The following is a 14,349-nucleotide window of genomic DNA, read 5'->3' as shown; positions in this document are numbered from 1 at the left end:
TGAATAAGATTAATTTTATAATTTTGATGACATGTTTTAAATAGGTTAAAATCCAATCTGCACTTTGTTAGAATATATAACAAATTGAACCAAGCTATATTTCCAACAAAGACATATCATTTTTTATTCTAGATTTTCCAGAACAAAAATTTTGAAATAAGATTTAAATTTGATTCTACAGTTTTTTAAAATTTGCCGGTATAATTTTTTTGAATTTTAATCATAATAGGTTTGAAGAAATATTTCACAAATATTGTTCGTCGAAAAAACAGAAGGTAAAATGAAGAATTAAATTAAAATGTATTTATTATTCTTTACAATAAAAACATTTATTTACTTCAACATTGATTTAAATTGTCAGGAAAGAAGAGGAAGTAATTTAAAAGGTAAAAAGGTATATGTGTTTAAAAATCCTAAAATCATTTTTAAGGTTGTATTTTTTCTCTAAAATTTTCTTTCTGAAAGTTATAAGAAGCAAAGTGAAACAATAAATGAATTTATTTAAACATGTGAAGACCAAGTCTTTAAAATATTTTCTTGGATTTTCAAATGGTATTTGAGTTTTGTCTCTCTTAGAAATAAAAATGTTGAGCAAAGCGAGATCAGCCTGCAAGTAAATAAATCAAATTTAAAAAATAGAGGGCTCTCACTGGTAAGTGCTGCTATTTGAGCTATTTTTAGAACAGGCCAGCGGGCGACTCATCTGGTCATTGCGGGCTACCTGGTGCCCGCGGGCACCGCGTTGGTGACCCCTGCTATAGAGTGTGATGTCGCCAGGCTGACTACCTGGCAACTGTGGCTTAAATAATACTGTGGTGATTGAAAACAGGTGCGTGAGTTCAAACGTGGAACGGGTGAAACAAATGGACAACCATGCAAACAAGACAAGGCACTGAAAAAGCGGGAACTAAAAAGAGTCCAAAAACCAAACATAACATAACTTAAACAAAACATGATCCCAGACATGACACTGACCGAAGTTTGTTTCGCGTAACGTTCAGATAACCGAAACAATATAATCCTTGAAAACGATACCAAAAGTGGGACGAATAAAAACCGAGGTGCCACCTTGCTTATTATTGTGCTTCAATGAAGTGGAAATCCCTTTCCAATCTGCCGGTGTAGAACTTGAAACCTGTTGCTAAATCTGTGAACACACATCGGTCTCATTTGCAGATGTTCAGGTACGGGTGCCCGCATAGCTGTCATACTAAAGAGAGAGTCCTTTTCAGCACCCAGCAAGGAAGTAACAGTAGGAATGTTGGAAGGCGACAAGGACAGTCAGGGGATCTGGGTTTGAATCTCCATTGGAGCATCTCTGTATGGTGTTGCGGAGGTTTGTTTTACAAAAACATGCAATTTATATCCGAGACTCTAAATTATAAATCTATCACTTTGATCACATATTTTGGTCTTGACCCATGTATTTATGGTATGATTATCTCAAATTATCAAGATGCAACTTTCCAATCAAATTTAAATAATAAGATGTTAAGACTGACCGGGTGGATTAAAAGCGTCCTTCTCTGTTAATGTAATTCTGTTCGTAGGTTCGTAAGTACTCGGAAATTATTTTGTAATTTGTTTTTGTAATAGTATTGTATTTTGTATATTAAACGTTGATGTATATTTTAACTGCGGGTCCCTATCCTTAAGCTCTAAGCTACTAGGGCAGGGGTCGGGAAACTTTTTGGCTGAGAGAGCCATACAAGCCAAATACTTTAAAAACTATTTCCTTGAGAGCATATAATATTTTTTTTAAGACTAAATACAACTAAATGCTGGCATTTTTAAGTAAGAACAAAATTTTCAGAGTATAATAAGTCTCTTATTCTTTTTAATGATATTGTTATTCTGAAGCTAACCAACAATAAATAAAACACTTCTTACCAATAATGCGACTTCTTGAACAGGTGCGGTAGAAACCGGATGGATGGATCAAAATGCATGAGAATGTTTTATATTTTGAACGTTATTTTTCATTACTTATGGTGTTAAGCAATGTAAACTAAGATTTATCTGAGAGCCAGATGTAGTCATCAAAAGAGCCACATCTGGCTTGAGAGCCATAGGTTCCCTACCCCTGTTTTAGGGATTCCATTTTTACAAAACAGACTGTAATAATAGCAACACCAACAATACTGTAATATAACGATCACGTTTGTAAAATAAATGAATAAAAAAAAATATAAGTGAATACGGTGAATATATGGTGAATATAGGTGAAAATATGGTTATTTTTTGTGTCTATCTGTGTCCTGTGATGGACTGGGGACAGGCTTCATCTTATCCGTTACCAATCAAGGATGGGTGGATGACTACATTTCAATGTAAGTTATTATCTTTAATCATAATACAATGTAATTTGATTTAATGTACGTTAAATACAAATATTAGCATTAAACAGGCACTGAGTGAGCACAATGTGTCCATCATGTCCTCATGTATCATGTCTTTTTCTTTTTTTCGGACTATTATGTGCAATAGTGATATATGTGTATGTGTATATATATGCATATGTATGGATATATGCATGTGTGTGGATATATATATATAGATACATATCTTCTTTTCTGTCTTTTTTTACTATTTATATTACCTAATTGTGTATGCACCTTAGAGAATCTGCTCCAATTTCGTTGTTCTTTTAACCGGTTCACTGCAATAATGACAATATGATAGGCAGAAATATTTTTATAAAACAGATCATCATTGTTTTATGAGATGATCAATTGATTAAAGACTTTGTTTTTCACCTTAGTCATTTAAAAATGATGAAATAAAATTATTTCAAATAACAAAGCAAAGTCTAGCATCGGTAGGCCTTCAAAAAGTTATTCCTTTGGTTAGGACCTGCACCCTCAAATGGTGCTAATTTGTGTGTTATTATAATTTAATCTGAATCACTGTATGTGTCGTTAAACAAAAAACCCACATTCATTTTGAAGTGCATTTGCCTGTCTGCTTACCTCAGGGAGGAAGAGAAGCTCCTGTGAAGACGAAGGTGTGGGGAATCTGCCGCCTCTACTCCGGGAATATGTCCTTGTGTTACTGTGATACTTGAGCTTATCTAGTCCTTATTGGCTGTGGGATAAGAGTGGGATGTGGGTGTAGTATATACGTTTGGGTGTGGGGACGTGTGGGGAGGGGACCAGCCGTGACCCCCAGAGAAGGAGATGGATGAAATACTGTGGATGGAAGAGGAGGGCTTGGGTTTTGGAAAGGAGCAGCTGAGAAGCTTCTGATGCTAAATTTACAGTGATGGAAGGCTGAGAGGAGTGGGGGTTACACATCAGCTTGGCATCCAGACAATGGAGTGTTTGTGTGTGTGTTTCTATGTGTGTGTGTTTGTCAGCTATCCATCAATCAAGTCCGGGAGTATCAAAGATCTCAACAAAAAAAAAAAAAAAATGTAAACATCTTAATCACATTTTGGAATTGTGTTGTTTAGCTGTTTCAAGTCTATAGCTCTGCTAGATTTTTTTTGTTTTTATTTTCTAAACAGCACATAGTGTTATCATTCAAAACGGCGTTAAAGAATCAAAAGCTAAGGATTGGTCAGAGAGGATCATCACTGAAGTCTTTGCTGCGTGACCGGGCCATGGCATCATCTTTGCACCGCATATAGCACATTGCGGTCACACTTTTGTCTGCCCTACACGGTTCTGCGAAATTGTTTTAGAGAATAGTGTGGGAAATTCCCTGAAGAGGCTCGACGGATTCACAGCGACAATCATATGCCGGACATTATGGAATATGACATTCTTGAATGCTTATTGTAGACACCAGCGTTGTTTTCATGCTTCAAAACGCATAGAAAGTACTCGGGGTGTTGGAAAAAATCGATTCGAATACGAATCGAAACGAATACGTTGTGCAATTCAGAATCGATTCTCATTTTCTTTTAAAAAGATCTTCTTTTTTTAATCAATCCAACAAAACAATACACAGCAATACCATAACAATGCAATCCAAATCCAAAACCAAACCTGACACAGCAACACTCAGAACTGCAATAAAGACACAAACACGACACAGAACAAACCAAAAGTAGTGAAACAAAAGTGAATATTATCAACGACAGTATCAATATTAGTTATAATTTCAGCATATCAGTGATTAAAAATCCCTCATTGACATTATCATTAGACATTTATAAAAATATAAAAAAGAACAATAGTGTCACAGTGGCTTACACTTGCATCGCATCTCATAAGCTTGACAACACACTGTGTCCAATGTTTTCAAAAAGATAAAATAAGTCATACTTTTGGTTTGTTTAATAGTTAAAACAAATTTACATTATTGCAATCAGTTGATAAAACATTGTCCTTTACAATTATAAAAGTTTAAAAAAAAAATCTACTACTCTGCTAGCATGTCAGCAGACTGGGGTAGATCCTGCTGAAATCCTATGTATTGAATGAATACAAAATCCTTTTGAATCGAAAAAATATCGTTTTTGAACCGAGAATCGAATCGAAAAAAATCGATAAATTATCGAATTGTGACCCCAAGAATCGATATTGAATCGAATCGTGGGACACCCAAAGATTCACAGCCCTAGAAAGTACCGTATTTTTCGGATTAAAAAATCGCTCCGGAGTATAAATCGCACCTGCCGAAAATGCATAATAAAGAAGGAAAAAACATATATAAGTCGTACTGGAGTATAAATCGCATTTTTGGGGGAAATTTATTTGATAAAATCCAACACCAAGAATAGACATTTGAAAGGCAATTTAAAACAAATCAAGAATAGTGAACAACAGGCTGAATAAGTGTACCTTATATGAGGCATAAATAACCAACTGAGAAGGTGCCTGGTATGTTAACGTAACATATTATGGTAAGAGTCATTCAAATAAATATAACATATAGAACATGCTATACGTTTACCAAACAATCTGTCACTCCTAATCTATGAATCCCATTCAATCTTCTTCCTCGATGTCGCTTCTAAACAACTCTGCCAACTCCAAAGGTATGCGCCGCTTCCTCTTGTCGTTTTCTGCTGCATATTTCACTACGTCCAGCTTGTAATCTGCTGTACATGATTTCCTTTTCGGTGCCATTTTTGTTCAGCCCTTCTCAGTTTTTATAAGTTACCGCCATTTTAATAGTTACGGCAGTAGCATATAGCACAGGGGTCACCAACGTGGTGCCCGCGGGTACCAGGTAGCCCGTAAGGACCAGATAAGTCGCCCGCTGGCCTGTTCTAAAAATAGCTCAAATAGCAGCACTTACCAGTGAGCTGCCTCTATTTTCTAAATGTTATTTATTTACTAGCAAGCTGGTCTCGCTATGCTCGACATTTTTAATTCTAAGAGAGACAAAACTCAAATAGAATTTGAAAATCCTAGAAAATATTTTAAAGACTTGGTTTAAAAAAAATCACAACATTTTTTTACTTTGCTTCTTCTAACTTTCAGAAAGACAATTTTTGAGAAAAAAATACAACATTAAAAATGATTTTAGGATTTTTAAACACATACCTTTTCACCTTTTAAATTCCTTCTTTTTCTTTCCTCACAATTGAAATCAATGTTCAAGTAAATTTATTTTTTTGTTGTAAAGAATAATAAATACATTTTAATTTAATTCTTCATTTTAGCTTCTGTTTTTTCGACAAGGAATATTAGTGAAATATTTCTTCAAACTTATTATGATTAAAATAAAAAAAAATATTCTAGCAAATCTAGACAATCTGTAGATCCATCCATCCATCCATCCATCTTCTTCCGCTTATCCGAGGTCGGGTCACGGGGGCAGCAGCCTAAGCAGGGAAGCCCAGACTTCCCTCTCCCCAGCTACTCCGTCTAGCTCTTCCCGGGGGATCCCAAGGCGTTTCTAGGCCAGCTGGGAGACATAGTCTTCCCAACGTGTCCTAGGCCTTCCCCGTGGCCTCCTACCTAGGGAGGTGTTTAGGGCACATCCAACAGGTAGGAAGCCAAAATCTGTAGAATCAAATTTAAATCTTATTTCAAAGTATTTTGAATTTCTTTTGAAATTTTAGTTCTGGAAAATCTAGAAGAAACAATGATTTGTCTTTGTTAGAAATATAGCTTCGTCCAATTTGTTATATATTCTAACAGAGTGCATATTGGATTTTAACCTATTTAAAACATGTCATCAAAAATATATATTTATTGTGAGAAATCATTAAGATGATAAATATAATTAATTATTAGTAATAACATAGAGTTAAAGGTAAATTGAGCAAATTGGCTATTTTTGGCAATTCATTTACGTGTGTATCAAACTGGTAGCCCTTCGTATTAATCAGAAGTAGCTCTTAGTTTCAAAAAGGTTGGTGACCCATTACATAGCATATAGCAGTTAGCATTCCATGACCCACAATGCACTTCTGCCATGACCCTCCCCCGCCAAATTCTTATTAGTTGACGTGTGTGTGACGATTGCTGACATTTTCTTCGTCTCTTCCGTGAATGAGATAAATAATGTTATTTGATATTTTACGGTAATGTGTTAATAATTTCACACATAAGTCGTTCCGGAGTATATGTCGCACCCCTGGCCAAACTATGAAAAAAACTGCGACTCATAGTCCGAAAAATACGATAATAAGACATGTCGATATTGCTCGCCCTATTCGAGCTATGTTCTGATGCGATACGTTACAAAAGAAGGTTTTAAGCCCCACAAAGCAAAAGAGAACAGGGGTTTTCAAAAATAAGTCAGGCTAATGAGTTGTAAAAGATACAGGACAAGTTCAGTTCAGTCCACAGGTCTTAGATCCCATTTACAACTGGTATTAGAACGGGATCTGTGTTTGGACACGTTATCCATATAATAAGCAATCCAATCTTGCCTTTGGGTTTGCACCTGTTATTCCTAATCGAGATCACAGAGCAAAACCTGCACATGAACAGCAAATCAGTATCAACATTGCAACAATATTGCTTTTTATTGTACTATTAGTTTGTTTTCTTCCGATACATACATGTCTGTGTTTTAATGCAATACTGGACTGAAAGGGGTTTGATTTCTATACAAACAACATTCATAAAGTTACAAAATACCTTATTGTTTTCAGGATTTGTCAGTTAGGATAATACATAATTCAATACATAATGTTGATTGTAGAAAATATTTAAATATTGAACATACATTTATTTATATAATTTACTACCGAGAAACGTACAACAATTCTTCTCAACAAAGGAGAAGAAATATACATTTAGGGAAATGTACAATTCAATACATTTTGTATGCACGCACGACACTTAAAACATTTAGTATATCAATAGGTGGAATTAAAATTATGGAATGGATTAAGCAAATAATTCAAAGCATGTACTGAAAGTATCCAGTTTAAGGAGCTGATAAAGGGTCACAAAGTTCAGTGGAGAAGAATTCTGATAAGCATCTAAAAATAATAAATTAATGATCTATATCACTCTATATATATTAAATATTCATCCAATTATATGAATTACAATGTAATAACTCTTTATTTCATCCATCTATCCATTTCCTACCGCTTGGGGGTGTTATCTCAGCTGCACTCTGGCGGAAGGCGGAGTACACCATGGACAAGTTGCCTCCTCATCGCAGGGCCAACACAAATAGACAAATGCATTATTTATTTATTTGTGTCCCATATTGAACACAGAAAGGAAACAAACATTTTTGTTTGTTATGTAGCAGAAAAGATATAAGTAAAAAAAAAAAAGCTCTACTCCTTCCTAATACTTTTTGGACATGTTGAAGTCTGATGCGGGTGTAGCACAATGTTAGCTTGAGTGTAATGACGGGGTCGCATTTTACTGTCCTGATCGTTCTCCCAAGATGCGGCAGGAATTCCGGAGGTGAGGTGCAGGTGAGACATTGACTTATTGTCCATGAAATCATGCATAAATACAAAAAGACCTTGGGTAAAACGGAATTCATCGTATTTGGGTCCCACATAAATCCTAGGAAAGTCAGTGACTTCACTATAAAAGTGGGTGACATTGTTATCACCAGGAACGATGAGGTCACCTACCTAGGTTCCATTCTAGAGGCTAATCTTTCCTGTGATAAAATGGCAACCAAGGTAATCAAAAATGTCAACCAACGAGCGAGATTTCGCTACAGAATCTCCTCTCTTGTCAATCTGTGAAGATTCTAGCGGGAAATCCCATTCAACCCTTTTTAGATTACGCTTGCACCTCCTGGTACCCCAGCACCTCCAAAACCCTCAAATCTAGACTCCAAACATCCCAGAACAAGCTAGTCAGGTTACTTCTAGAACTCCACCCCAGAATACACCTCACTCCTACCCACTTCTCCAAAGTGGGCTGGCTCAGGGTGGAGGAAAGAGTAAAACAACTTGCACTGAGCCTGGTCTATAAAATCCGCTACACCTCCCTGATACCGAAGTACATGTCAAACTGCTTCCATAACGTAAACGACCGTCATAACCACAACACCAGGGGGAGCTCCACAAACCACGTTAAACCCAGATTCCGATCTAACAAAGGTCTTAACTCATTCTCCTTGTATACCACATCAATGTGGAATGCACTCCCAACAGGTGTAAAAGAAAGTGCATCTCTAGCCTCCTTTAAAACTACACTAAAACAACACCTCCAGGCAACTTCAACCCTAAAATAACTCCCTCCCCCCTCTAAATCCCACCTCCCCGGATTGTAAATAATCAAATGTAAATAATAAAATGTATATACTTGTTCTTATGCTTTCTGATCTCTGTATGTCCACTACTCGCTGTACATATCCTACCAAGTCACACCTACACTGTTTCAATGTCCATTTCTCAGATGATGCAATTGTTGATGACTGAAGTACTGATATCAACCGAAACTACCACCCCCCCTCCACATCCCACCCCCCGATTGTAAATAATGTAAATAATTCAATGTATATATACTGATGATTAACTTTGTATGATGACTGTATTATGCTGATAGTATATATTTGTACCATGAATTGATTAAAGTGGACCCCGACTTAAACAAGTTCCATCCATCCATTTTCTACCGCTTATTCCCTTTTGGGGTCAGGGGGGCGCTGGCACCTATCTCAGCTACAATTGGGCGGAAGGCGGGGTACACCCTGGACAAGTCGCCACCTCATCGCAGGGCCAATACAGATAGACAGACAACATTCACACTCACATTCACACACTAGGGCCAATTTTAGTGTTGCCAATCAACCTATCCCCAGGTGCATGTCTTTGGAAGTGGGAGGAAGCCGGAGTACCCGGAGGGAACCCACGCATTCACGGGGAGGACATGCAAACTCCACACAGAAAGTTCCCGAGCCTGGATTTGAACCCAGGACTGCAGGAACTTAGTATTGTGAGGCAGACGCACTAACCCCTCTGCCACCGTTGAAAAACTTATTCAGGTGTTACCATTAGTGGTCAATTGTACGGAATATGTACTGTACTGCGCAATCTACTACTAAAAGTTTCAATCAAACCAAAAAACATGCCGGTGGCGTGGGAGCTATAGCGACGCTTAGCACAGGAACAGGAATCAAAGATCGTAGAAAGTACTTAACGTAACGGGTTGCATGGAAGCAAATAGAGAACGTCGTCACAGTTGTGTAGAGCAAACAAGGAAGCCAGACCGATTGTGGAGAAAAACAGGAATAAGTAGCTCTCTAATTAGTGCCCAGGAGCAGGTGAGTGTCCCGAACACTAATCAGAGGCAGGTGAAACTAAACAGCACCCATGGAAACCAAAACACAAACCCAGGGGGGCTGAAAACAGAACTGAGGTAGTCAAACTAATAGAACAAAACATGATACAGGCAAAGTAAACTAAGCTATAAAAACTATATAATAAACTATATTAAAGGCTTCACGGTGGCAAGAAGTAGATGACACATAATGACTACTACTACTATTACAAGGAAAGGTCATAAACAATAACTAACTAAGAATTATGCGCCGGGCAGCACGGTGGCAGAAGGGGTAGTGCGTCTGCCTCACAATACAAAGGTCCTGCAGTCCTAGGTTCAATCCCAGGCTCGGGATCTTTCTGTGTGGAGTTTGCATGTTTTCCCCGTGAATGCGTGGGTTCCCTCCGGGTACTCCGGCTTCCTCCCACTTCCAAAGACATGCACCTGGGGATAGGTTGATTGGCAACACTAAATTGGCCCTAGTGTGTGAATGTGAGTGTGAATGTTGTCTGTCTATCTGTGTCGGCCCTGCGATGAGGTGGCGACTTGTCCAGGGTGTACCCCGCCTTCCGCCCGATTGTAGCTGAGATAGGCGCCAGCGCCCCCCGCGACCCCGAAAGGGAATAAGCGGTAGAAAATGGATGGGATGGATATAGTAGAGAACACCCACGATAAAGTTAGCAACTTTTGGTCGCTAATAGAAAAGCCCTGCCTTTACCAGAAGTATGTGCGGGAGACGTCACGAGTTGCAGGGCTCCACACATATTCACATTGTTTATAATGGGAGCCACCAGCAGTAAGAGCAATTCGGACCGAGAAAGCGACAATTTCCCCATTAATTTGAGCGAGGATGAAAGATTTGTGAAATAGGATATTGATAGTGAAGGACTAGAAAAAAAAAGAAAAGAAAAAAAAAGCGACAGCTGCGGGCAGCGGCAGTGTGAGCGTTTCAGATGTAATTTGACACATTTACTAGGATAATTCTGGAAGATCCCTTATCTGCTTATTGTTTTAAAAGTGTTTTAGTGAGATTTTAAAGATTGTAAAGACATACCTCGAGGTCGGATGCCTGCGGTGAACACAAAGTGTCTCAGAGAGAAGACGAGGAGCCAAGCTCACAGCTACCTTTTAAACAGCTGCTGCAGGACGACGAATAATCCAATGATTTCTCCGGTAAGATATATATCACAATTTCCCCATCCAAAAACATGCTGGTTGACGTAGAGAAAACTGGTTTGTTTGACCGCTCTGTGTTAAAGCTTCACAACAAACAAAGAAACACCGGCTGTGTCTCGGTGCTAAAGGCAGCTGCAATCCACTGCTTTCCACCAACAGCATTGTTCTTTATAGTCTCCATTATTAAATGAACAAATTAAAAAAAGATTCAGCAACACAGATGTCCAAAATACTGTGTAATTCCGCGACGTTTTCAACAAGAAACTGGCTGGAAATTTAAAATTGTAATTTAGTAAACTAAAAAAGCCGTATTAGCATGTGTTGCAATGTTAAGATTTCATCATTGATATATAAACTATCAGACTGCGTGGTCGGTAGTAGTGGGTTTCAGTAGGCCTTTAATGTATGTGTTAATATATCTATAGAAATGGTAGGGGAAAGAAAGAGCACTAAAATACTGGATTAGACCTCAGGTGGAAAATGTCTTGCGTCTGTGAATGTGTGTGTGTGCGTGTTGTGCAAGCTGTTTGGATAAGACAATGTTTCATAAAAAAACATGTTCATAAACTAAATTTTTCATGCAAGTGTCGGGTGTATATTTAAATAGGATACACTTATTAAAAATGAACATTTGTTTGTGATTAATTGCAATTAATTTTAATTAATTAAGAGTTAATTAAGGTCAAAATGCAATTAATTGTGATTCAATATTTTAATGCTTAGACAGCCCTATTTATAACAATTGTGAATCTCCATCATTGAGGCCAACACTGTACATTTCTCTTCACACTATTAGGCCAAACATGATGGGATATTTGTACGCCACAATAATTAACAACAACCGTAGAAAGAGTTGCACAACTTTGAACATCAAAAACCAATAGTTGATAACATAAAACAATTGAGCCCATGTGATTAAACCTAAAATAATTCAATATTTGGCCAAGACTTAGTTGGTAAAGAAGGAAATGGTTGCAATAGTACAGGCGGTCCTTTGTGGTTATGTCATAACCCCTTAAACTACTGTACTGTACATAAAAAAATTGAGAAATATATATGTGTGCGTGGCAGAACAATACATAGTTGGATGAACTATCACTAGACTGAGAAAGGACAATGTCCCTTTTTTTTTTATTTTAACTTTGTCCTTCATTACGTCTCCCAAGCAGGCAGACCCTTCTGATGGCAGTGTGTCAAAGAAAAAAGAAAATGTGAAAAGTGAAGTGAAATTGTCAAAAGTGGAGTTATTAACGAACAGGTTCTTGCTGATGATCCAGTGCTTCGATTCCCGTGGATCGAAATCCTGTGAAAACTGCCAATCATATTCCTTATTTCAGTGGGCGTGGATGATTCCGCCACGCACAGCGCCAATCCGGCACAAGTGTTTGAGTGTTAAAGGCCTACTGAAATTAGATTTTCTTATTCAAACGGGGATAGCAGGTCCATTCTATGTGTCATACTTGATCATTTTGCGATTTTGCCATATTTTTGCCATAAGGATTTAGTAGAGAACATCGCCAATAAAGTTCGCAACTTTTGGTCGCTAACAGAAAAGCCTTGCCTTTACCGGAAGTCGCAGATGATGACGAGGACTCCTCACATCTTCACATTGTTTTTAATGGGAGCCTCCAACAAAAAGAGCTATTCGGACCGAGAAAACGACAATTTCCCCATTAATTTGAGCGAGAACGAAAGATTTGTGTTTGAGGATATTCATAGGGACGGACTAGAAAGAAAAAAAATAAAAATAAAATCAAGTTGAAAAAAAAACGCGATTGTTTTTAGACACATTTACTAGTATAATTCTGGGAAATCCCTTATCTTTCTATTGTGTTGCAAGTGTTTTAGTGAGTTTGATAGTACCTGATAGTCGGAAGGGTGTATCCACGGGTGTCTTGAGGCCAGTGTCTGATGGAAGTCGACGGCAGTTGTACGGACGGCACATGCTCAGCTGATCTCCGGTAAGTGGCGACTTTTTACCACAATTTTCTCACCGAAAACTGCTGGTTGACATTTGGTCGGGATCTATGTTCGCTTGATCGCTCTGATCCATAGTAAAGCGTCACCTCTGGGAATTCTAAACAACGAATCACCGTGTGTTTGTGTGGCTAAAGGCTAAAGCTTCCCAACTCCATCTTTCTACTTTCACTTCTCCATTATTAATTGAACAAATTGCAAAAGATTCAGCAACACAGATGTCCAAAATACTGTGTAATTATGCGGTGAAAGGAGACGACTTTTAGCTGTGTGTGTGCGCAGCGCTAATATTTCCTAACAGTCCGTGACGTCACGTGTACACGTCACCATTCCGCGACGTTTTCAACAAGAAAATCGCGGGAAATTTAAAATTGCAATTTAGTAAACTAAAAAGGCCGTATTGGCATGTGTTGCAATGTTAATATTTCATCATTGATATATAAACTATCAGACTGCGTGGTCGGTAGTAGTGGGTTTCAGTAGGCCTTTAAAGGATGACAACGTGATAACTTTGATTGAATGAAGCCTTTCTCAAACCCAGCGGCGGAAACGTTCTCCTGTACTCTGCTGGTAATACTGCAATAATGCCTATCATGTTAGTGCAAAGTCTGCTCTCATTACTATTACTGTAAGAATTTAAAATAACCTTTCTCATGCAATACTTGACGAGACAGCGTCTGAAGCTTCAGATGAGGCGACCTCCACAGCTGAAGACATCATAAATTTAGAAATTTAGCGTATCCATTTTTTTTTGGGGGGGGGGACAAATAATGTTAATGTTCATCATTGGTGGTTGCAAAATTGCACAATGAACAGTTCTTTTAGACTTGACTTGATTGTCAATGAACAATGTTTTTTTTTTTACTTTTGTGCTCACATCATACTCCTTTTAAAAAAGAACAAAAAACTATTTCTTTTTGAATAACATGTTACTGGACATACTTTAGTGGCCTAGTGGTTAGAGTGTGCGCCATGAGATCGGGATGTTGTGAGTTCAAACCCGAAGTCATACCGAAGACTATAAAAAAATGGGACCCATTGCCTCCCTGCTTGGCACTCAGCATCAAGGGTTGGAATTGGGGGTTCAATCACCATTAATAATTCCCGGGCGCGGCACCACTGCTGCTCACTGCTCCCCTCACTTCCCAGGCAGCGATCAAGGGGATGGGTCAAATGCAGAGGACACATTTCACCACACCTAGTGTGTGTGTGACAATCATTGGTACTTTATCTTTAACTAACTTGTGTAATTGTCACAAAATAATTAATGTTGTGTTTTGTTTATTACTACAATATAACACGTTTTCTCATTATATTATAGTTATTTACAACAAAAATATTTTTTCTGGGGACTCCCTGGGGACCCCATCAATGCTGTGGGCCTTTTAAAACCTCACTGAACTTAAAGTTTATGCTAATTCACCTGTTTGATCTCCTTCTTTCCAAATGAAAATCAATAAGAGAATCAATTAAGAACTGAATCGTTGGAGTCAAAAATATAATTGGATTCGTACAAATCTTTACAATTTGCTGCATGCGTGGTCCA

General features: G+C 37.9%; 1 protein-coding gene across 4 annotated transcripts in view; it reads right to left on the bottom strand.

Moving 5' to 3' along the window:
• Positions 1–3,164, bottom strand: part of LOC133542791 (troponin T, fast skeletal muscle-like) — a 55,617-nt gene extending 52,453 nt beyond the window's left edge. Inside the window, exon 1 of one of the 4 annotated variants that reach the window (XM_061886958.1) lies at positions 2,970–3,164. The gene's annotated coding sequence lies outside the window, so the exon portion shown is untranslated. The remainder of the gene's footprint in view (positions 1–2,969) is intronic. The other 3 variants (XM_061886960.1, XM_061886959.1, XM_061886961.1) reach the window with 3 other exon arrangements.
• Positions 3,165–14,349: the final 11,185 nt, after the last annotated feature.

Source organism: Nerophis ophidion, linkage group LG25, assembly GCF_033978795.1.
Source record: "Nerophis ophidion isolate RoL-2023_Sa linkage group LG25, RoL_Noph_v1.0, whole genome shotgun sequence".
Lineage (NCBI taxonomy): Eukaryota > Metazoa > Chordata > Actinopteri > Syngnathiformes > Syngnathidae > Nerophis > Nerophis ophidion.
The sequence above is the reverse complement of the archived record's forward strand: the minus strand, read 5'-3'. Positions and strand labels throughout refer to the sequence as shown.